The 8,498-nt window shown below is 44.5% G+C and overlaps 1 pseudogene; it reads left to right on the plus strand.

The window, feature by feature from the left end:
• Nucleotides 1–1,048: 1,048 nt before the first annotated feature.
• The window catches only part of LOC112074208 (pentraxin-related protein PTX3-like), a 20,823-nt pseudogene continuing 13,373 nt past the window's right edge, over nucleotides 1,049–8,498 (plus strand).

Raw genomic sequence — 8,498 nt, forward strand, 5'->3', positions numbered from 1 at the left:
CCTCTCTCCTTCTCTTACCTACCAGAGGGTACATTGATGTAAGTACAGTTCATATAAATAATGTAAATAATTGACCTAGTGTTTACTGAATGGTGAGACTTCCCAATCAGCTGCTCTGAAATTTTCCAAAGCTTTGGTGCGTTATGAAGCAACAGACTTGGGGAATCACTGCTCTACTTGTTTAGTATGGTTATCTCCCAGTAGTTGTGGCTGAGGGAACTGTTCGCTATTTGTGTTCTGTCAGTTGTTGGCTGTGAAAGATCTGGGCAGAGAGTAAGTTAAGCCGAGAGGAGACCGGGGGTTTTAATCCTCCTATTGAGACAGAACCGTTATCAATAACTGGTTGTTTGATCACAGAAATACTATTTCACTTGGGGAATTCTTCTCTCAGCTGTTTTGGAAGGTAGGTCTTCTTGGTGTGGTGTGTGTGTGTGTGTGTGTGTGTGTGTGGTGTGTGTGTGTGTGGTGGTGTGTGTGTGTGTGTGTGTGTGTGTTGTGTGTGTGTGTGTGTGTGTGTGTGTGTGTGTGTGTGTGTGTGTGTGTGTGTGTGTGTGTGTGTGTGGGTTCGTACTCTAACAGAAAACCATAAACAAAAGTAACATTGCTCAGGGCAGTTTGTAATGTGATTCTACATTATTAATATGACGCGGCCCAAACAAACACTGGTGAGTACATCACACATTACCGTTGTGTACCAGAGGGAGAGCCGTGACTCAAACTGCCAGGACACAGGACACAGAAAGAAGAAGAGAGGGAGAGATAGAGAACGAGACGTGTAGAGAGGAGAAGAGCGGGAAATAGATTGATACTGTTTAAGCTAAGAAAAGATAATCTGAGACAGAGACGGACAGTTGTCAGGAGAAGGATAGGATCTCATGTGTCGACTTAAAATGTATGTATATCAAGCATCTAACATACATGTCTGTTCTCTTCCACCCCCTCCCCCCCTTCTTTCTCTCTCTCCCTTCCATTCCTCTCTCTTCCCTCTCTCCAGCCACGGCCATCCAACCAAGCTCTCCTGTAAGGTGAAGAGATGACTAAATGGAAGCTCTTTCTCCATGCTGGAGAACTCTCAGAGAGAGAGACATGCTTCTGCAGTACTCCGATGACATCATCAAGGTGGAGTTGGGGTCTCTGCGTGAGAGATGCTAAAGTTGGTACATATATATATATATATAGGCACTTCCAATATAATCATATATGTGCTTATATGTGTGCTATTTACACACCTGTACACGCGTGTATTACTTGGAAATTTGTTTTTTTGTTGCATATCCTTTTACCTTCATACCCATCCCGGATCCGGAGCATCCTCATCAAAAAAGCTGACTAGCATAGACCTAGCCTGGCGGGACAGGGATATCATATAATATAATTTCATTGAAATCACAAGTCCAATACAGGCAAATGAAAGATAACCATCTTGTGATTCAGGCCATCATTTCCGATTTTAAAATGTTTAACAGCGAACACACAATATGTATTTATTATACTAACCACAATAGCAACACACACAACGGCAATGTTTCACCATGTTCCACCCGCATAAGGTAGCTTCACAAAACCCACAATAGAGATAAAATGAATCACTAACCACTAGAACAACTTCATCAGATGAACAGTCTTATAAATCATGTTATACAATACATTTTATGTTTTGTTCGAAAATGTGCATTTAATAGCTACAAATCCTGGTTTTACATTGCAGCACCATCACAAATAGCACCAAAGGCAGCCAGAATATTACAGAGAGCACGTGAAATACATAATACTCATCATAAAACATTTATGAAAAATACATGGTGTACAGCAAATGAAAGATAAACATCTTGTGAATCCAAGCCATATTTCACGATTTTTTAAGTGTTTTACAGCGAAAACACAATATATTTTATATTAGCTCACTACAGTACGCCAAACACACAAACGCAATTTACTCCCGCCCAAAATAGCTTGCACAAACCGACAAAGTAGAGATAACATTACATCACTAAGTCCTTAGAACAACAAATTTGTTTTGCAATTTTTAGAGCTGCAAATCGTGGTTATACTTGTGAATACGTAGCAACGATTCACACAGAATGTCGCGGATATTTTGGACACTCACCTAATCTGACCAAAGAACTCATCATAAACTTTTCATAAAAATACTTGTTGTATGGCAAAGAAAGATACACTGGTTTCTTAATGCAAACTGCTGTGTTTAGATTTTTTTAAATAACTTTACCACAACATACAGCGCTACCAACACGGCGGAGATAGGAGTCAACATATTACACAGCAAATACGAAATAACATCATAAATGTTGTCTTCTTTTGCTGTTCTTCCATCAGAATTGTTGTGTAAGGAGTCCTAGGTCCAGAATAATAGTTGTTTGGTTTTAGAATGTCAATTTCTTCTGTCGAATTAGCAACTTTGGCTAGCCATGTGAGCTCACGTGTCCATCAATCTCTTGACGCATGGAACGAAAAATTCCCAATTCCCATACACGTTGAATTCAACTGATATGACCAGGGATGTTCTCTGTTTAGTGAGTCCTCCAGATGAGAGACAGTAGGGATGACCAGGGATGTTCTCTTGATAACTGTGGGAATTGGACCATGTTCCTGTCCTGCTAAGCATTCAAAATGTAACGAGTACTTTTGGGAGTCAGGGAAAATGTATGGAGAAAAAAGCACATTATTTTCTTTAGGAATGTAGAGAAGTAAAAGTCAAAGTTGTAAAAAATATAAATTGTAAAGTACAGATTCCCCGAAAAACTACTTAAGTAGTACTTTGAAATATTTTTACTTAAGTACTTTACACCACTGATAGGCACGAATATATAGGCCATCTCAGCCAATGGAACAGAACCACCAATCCCAATACGACCCAAATCGACCTTTACCAAACCCAAATCAACCTTTACCAAACCCAAATCGACCTTTACCAATCCCAAATCGACCTTTACCAAACCACCAATCCCAAATCGACCTTTACCAAACCACCAATCCCAAATCGACCTTTACCAATCCCAAATCGACCTTTACCAAACCCAAATCGACCTTTACCAAACCACCAATCCCAAATCGACCTTTACCAAACCCAAATCGATCTTTACCAATCCCAAATCGACCTTTACCAATCCCAAATCGACCTTTGCCAAACCACCAATCCCAAATCAATCCCCTAAATTCTGTGCACCTGTGTATATCTGAAAGGAGTCCATGTGTAATGTAGCCTACTTCCTGGTCTCTGATGTAATCCCTCTCTAATCCCTCTTCTCCTGACTCCAGGTTCGTGGCTCAGTACGGAGGGGCCTGTGGCGTTGCGGTGGAGACTGCTGGCCGGAGGATGTCCATGCAGATGGAAGCTCGCCTCAAGGAGAGCCTGGAGCATCTCAGGCAAGATCGGAGCATTGCTGCTGGGAAATCTGCAGGTAATTCTGGGAATAGCCACCAGGAGACGCTGTTACAGCAGCTCCTCACCGCGGCGCGGACACAGGCTTCCCGACTCGTCAAGCTGGAAAATATCTGCCTGAGTAATCCAGGACCCGTAACGCCACCAGAGGCAAAGGGGGAAGACCTGCAGCAGGATGTGGCGTCGGCAGAGATGCTGGTTGCCCTGGTGACAGAGCTGGCGAAGACGAGGGCAGTGCTGGAACTAGCGCTCAGTCGGCACAGCAACGCCAATCTGCCCGCAGGTGAGAAACGCCACTCCTGTGTCACTATACACCTCGCCAACCTTTAGCACCACTTCCTGTGTACTATCTATACATTCTGCATCCTTTACATCACTTCTGTGTCACTATACATCCTTACTGTCCTTTACAATCACTTCCTGTGTCACTATACATCCTGCGCATCCTTTACATCACTTCCTGTGTCCACTATCTAATACATTCTGCCATCCTTTAACATCACTTCCTGAGTCACTATACATCCTGCCATCCTTGTACATCTATCTTCATCTGTGTCATCTATACATCCTGCCATCCTTTACATCACTTCCTGTGTCACTATATACATCCTGCCACGACATTTACATCACTTCCTGTTGTCACTCTATACATCCTGCACATCCTTTACATCACTTCCTGTGTCACTATAACCTCCTGCATCCTTTACATACTTCCTGTGTCACTATAACATCTACCATCCTTTACACATCACTTCCTGTGTCACTATCACATCTGCCATCCTTTACATCACTTCTGTGTCCACTATACATCTGCCAATCCTTTACATCACTTCTGTGTCACATACATCCTACCATCCTTTACATCAACTCTCCTGTGTCACTAACATTCCTGCCACCTTTACATCACTTCCTGTGTCCACTATACACCTACCATCCTTTACATCTCACTTCCTGGTCCCTTTATACATCCTACCATCCTTTACATGCACTCCTGTGTCACTATACATCCTACCCATCCTTCTACATTCACTTGCTCATGTGGTTCCACTATCACCACATCCTACCTGGGTTGGAAAGTTGATTAACGGATGGTAGGCCATCCTTTACATCATGCTTCTGTGTCAAGACTATACATCCTAAAGTGACTGTAAAAGGATGGTAGGCTATGATTTAGTGAACCCGAAATAGCTACCAGCGTTGTATACATGCACTTCTCACACAATGCTCTAATAGTGACACAGGATACGTGATGCTACATACACTGGATTGGTAGGAAATTCAAACTTCTCACCAGGGTGCTACTTTCCAAGGGGTACTGACCCAATCAGGGGGCTACTTTCCACAGGGGGTACCTTGACCCAATCAGGGGTGCTACTTTCCACAGGGGGTACTTGACCCATCAGGGGTGCTACTTTCCACAGGGGGTACTTGACCAATCAGGGGTGCTACTTTCACAGGGGTACTTGACCCAATCAGGGGTGCTACTTTCCACAGGGGGTACTTGACCCAATCAGGGGGTGCTAGTACTTTTTCCATTGGCCTATCCTCAGCGGGTACTTGAGAAGACTCATGGGACCATAGGCCTACTGGTAAAATGCACATGAGGGGTTAGTTCAGGGTACTCCGGGCCGAGCAACATGTCCTTGTAGTACAGTAACAGGTTGAGAAGCTCTGCTCTACATAAGTAAAAATGTATGTTTAAACACATCAGTATACAGCACTCCTCTTACAAGGATCACACCTGACATCCCTCCCAGGCAATTTGATCCTACAACCATTGATTCTTGAAAGAATGATATTATAGCAAATTATACCTAGGGGAGTATGATAATTAATAAATGTTTCTGGTCATTTTCTTACAAGGGATTCATATCAGAGTGCCTTTCCATGTTCCAACCCAGTCTCTGCATCTGTGATCCTATCTGTGATCTCTATCGTCGTGTGAGTCTGAAGCCTCACTCACGTCCTGAGGCAGCCGTCTACTGCTTCGCTCTGGTGATGTCAAAAGGCTCAAATATGATCATAAATGCAGCCCGCGGTTGCTTCCAGAGACGAGCCTCCAGGGTCGTCTATGCAGCAATTGCCGGAGATAAGCACCTGGCGCTCTTCAAGGTGTTTATATCACTCACACACGACAACCACACACACACCACACACATACCACACACCGAACACACAACAACAGCACACACACACACTACACACACCACACACACACACACACAACACACTTACCATCCACACACACACACAGCATCACGCACACGACACACACACGACGACCTCTCCACACACACACCCCATCAACACCCACAGGTGCTAGATCATCGCAGGGACGGCCAGCAACCCACAACAAAGCACCTGGGTAAGCGGAACAGAAGGCAACGTGTTATTCGCCCGGAGAGAACACCTGAGACAATCATAACGCTCTAATATTTAGAGCACTGGTCTCGGTAGGCAGAGAATCGCCTATGCACTGAGTATGTGTGTCCATCACTACCACAAGATATGTCTACCCTGCTCCGCTGTTAGAGAGCGAAGGGGCGCGAATGGGTGTATGCTGCTCACACTGGAGTATTTGAAACACATCGCTCTAGTACGGACACCCCGGAATTCATACACTCTTCACAACACCAAAGACTGATTCAACTCCAGCAGATTTCCTCTCACCTATGGTCCGCACCTCTGGCCTGACTTGACTTTAAATCATGCACGCGCGCTGGTTAATACTCTGGACCACGGCACAGAAAGGGAAGTGAGGTAAAATAGGAGCACCGATTGGTGCATTTACTTGACGATAACAAGAGACAGAGTATAAGGATAAGAACGATCATACTTCAGATAAAATGACAGCTGAAGTCACCGCAATGTATAACACATGATGACTTGACGAGCTAAAAGTCTAAAGCTGTTGTTTTAAGATACTAAGTAGGAAAAGTCATGTTAGTTGCGGACAGATATACTTTAAGTAGACAAAGTAGGAGAGTACAGAATGTATTATAAGGAGATTAGAAACAGACCTTAATTAATAATCAGAGCGAACGGCACCGAGTTATCTTTGTCTGTGCGGAGGGGATCGAGGTCCAAACTCTAAGACTCAATTATATGCCTGTGGACTGCGAGCTCCGTTCAAGCAGTCTAGACATGATTTACTGCAGATTGGGATTGGAGCCAGTGGGTGTACATTGCATGCTCCAATATCAAGGACAGTCTGTCCGGTTTGGGCTTGGTCCGCGTGGGCTTGGGTGTGGTCACTGCAGCTTGTGGCTTACAGGTAGATTGTGCGGAGTCGCACAGGTGCCATCGGCGCTGCATCACAGCGCCAGTATTAGACGAGGTTCTATTGACTGATACGCGCGTTCATGTGGGGTTTGGTCGTGCTTGGGGGTGGGAGATTGAGAGTGGCTTTGCACTTCAGAGCTGCGATGGCGCCTACAGAATTCAGTCTATTGACATAGGATCGTAAGGTGGTCCAAAAGTCATTCAGGGTAACGCACTTTCTTCAGTAATACCCACAGTTAGCACATTTTCAGTACATCATTACATGATTCAGGCGGGAGGAAGTACATGTACTTCATCCTCACAAACACTTTCAGACATCATTATATCATAGTTATTACCAACTTTGACTTAGTCTCATCGCTTCGGTTCTACCATTCACTAAAGAAATAATGCTGCTCTTCTATACTCATCGCATCTTCAAAGACAGCTATTTACCACCTGGACTCCCATAGAAAGTATCGTCATGGGACCACAATCTCCCAAATCAGATACAGAATTAATCGACTAGCAGGACGAATGAGCCGAAGCACACACTCTCCTACACACTTCTCCAGACACATCAGTTATCATGAGAACATCCACTCTATCAGATAGCGGCAGGGAACAACACATTCAACCCCTCAGAACATTCACTTTATCATGACATAGCTCAGGGACTAGGAGGACTCCGATATCTAAACACACTCACAGGAACACTCTATCTACAGATAGCCAGGGGCACGATCCAACTTTAAGACTCTCTACAAAAATATAGGGTCGCTATTTGCTTGAGTTTTAGCCGAGAGTCTGCAGATTCAGAGGCAGTAGGCATGATGCGAAGTGGATAGTGTTGACATACTGTTCTAGTAGAGAATCCCTCAGCAGAGAATCAGAGCGTATCCTAGGGATTGGGCCAGGGTGCAAATGTTTTCTCGTTATAGTCAGTCCCTGCCGATCAGTAGCACGAGTCGGGATGACAGGGATGCTTGCACTGTGTAGTGATGCGGTACTCTTTTCCGATCAGAACGACTAAGTAAGGGATGGTAGCTGCTTCTAGTTATTGAGCCCGTGGGTCATCACCCTTAAACTTTCCCTCATATGGATATTATTCCCCTAGATCTTAATAGGGAACTCGTGCAGGCATCACAACGACCTCTGCGGACTTAAGTACTTTACACACTGTTATTCCTATTTCCCATTTAATGTTATGAGGACACAGTAGACTGGGACTGGCATTCAGACGTACGAGTCACACCGACAGAGAGAGTGATGGATCCCAGACAGCCGACATGAACACATCACAGACACACACAACACACACACACACACACACACACACACACACACACACACACACACACACACACACACACACACACACACACACACACACACACACACACACACACACCACGCACGCGCGCAGGCCTACAATGTGCACAATCAAACGAGAGAGTGGTGTTTGTGATAAGAAACAGAGCATCCAGGTGTATTATTTGGACGCCTAAAGGACAGAGAGAGCAAGAAGGAGGGCTCTCGCCGAGCGGGAAAAGGACAAGAACAGGGGAAAAAAACGTCCCGTCTATGACATCATCGACCGCATCACCACTGACCGCAAAGCTGAGCCTCAGCCACCTTCTGTTCTCTGATCACACCATAGTCTACCGCTCAAATACCGCTCAAATACTTTTACTTCTCTCTATTGGCATGCATGACTGTTAAGCGTTCAACCATAGAGATCCTATATAGATCGTTCTATAGTCATTCATATTGGGTAGAACAATGTTACCAACGAAGATCTCTCACAGGGTTTATATTGAACAGCCTTAGCCGTGGT

This window comes from Salvelinus sp. IW2-2015, unplaced genomic scaffold, assembly GCF_002910315.2.
Source record: "Salvelinus sp. IW2-2015 unplaced genomic scaffold, ASM291031v2 Un_scaffold2535, whole genome shotgun sequence".
Classification (NCBI taxonomy): Eukaryota; Metazoa; Chordata; class Actinopteri; order Salmoniformes; family Salmonidae; genus Salvelinus; species Salvelinus sp. IW2-2015.